Genomic DNA, 1,066 nt, shown 5'->3' with positions numbered 1-1,066 from the left:
GCTGGGACTACAGGCACCCGCCATATCGCCCGGCTATTTTTGTTGTTGTTACAGTTGTCATTGTTTTAGCTGACCTGGGCCAGGTTCAAACCCACCAGCCTCAGTGTATGTGGCCAGCGCCCTACCCACTGAGCAAGAGGCACTGCCCTAGTTGTCTATTTTAAATAGACATACTCGATACATAAAAAAGATTTGATAAAATACAATATAATTAAAAACTGTAAACTTACCACCAAACTCAAGAACCAAGAAAAAAAAGAAAAAGAAAAAGAATCCCTATCCCATCCTCCAGAAATAAGAGATAAGCATAGCCCCTTTTTTTGTTATTTTGTTTTTTGAGACAGAGTCTCACTTTGTCACTCTTGGTGCCATGGATCATAGCTTACACAAACTCAAACTCTTGGGCTCAAGAAATCCTCTTGCCTCAGTTTTTCATTTTTAGTAGAGATGCAGTCTCGCTCTTGCTCAGGCTGCTCTTGAACTCATGAGCTCAAGTGATCCACCTGCCTCAGCCTCCCAGAATGCTAGGATTACGGGCATGAGCCACTGCTCCTGGCCTTGCTTTTAAATATATATTTATTTTTGTCAGGTGTAGGGAACAGCTGTCAGGTCCCCCTGTTCCTAGGATCTTGGTTCCCGGTACTGAAGAATGGTTTATTAAAGCATAGCACATTCCAGAGAAGGAATGGGCCAGCCCTCACAAATGGAGACCATGAGTTCAACAAGATTTCTCCTTTTATGCTGATCCCTAATTTTATGTTAAATTAAGGGTAGAATATTTATGGGTTCTCTTGGAAAGGAGTGGAGAATTGTTGGAATCAGGAACCCTCCCTTTTCTGTCCTAATAAGGCGATTTCCAGGGTTTGCCATGGTATTTCTACACTGTCATGGTACTGATGGGTGTGATTTTTACTATCTTAACGAAGGCAGGTCTTTTTTGTTTTTTTGTTTTGCAGTTTGGGGCCGGGGCTAGGTTTGAACCTGTCACCTCTGGCATATAAGGCCGGTGCCCTACTCCTTTGAGCCACAGGTACAGCCCCTGAAGGCAGGTATTTTTTTTTTTTTT

Source organism: Otolemur garnettii, unplaced genomic scaffold, assembly GCF_000181295.1.
Source record: "Otolemur garnettii isolate 467f Iridium unplaced genomic scaffold, OtoGar3 scaffold00001, whole genome shotgun sequence".
In the NCBI taxonomy this organism is placed as follows: Eukaryota; Metazoa; Chordata; class Mammalia; order Primates; family Galagidae; genus Otolemur; species Otolemur garnettii.
Note: the sequence above shows the minus strand (reverse complement) of the source record.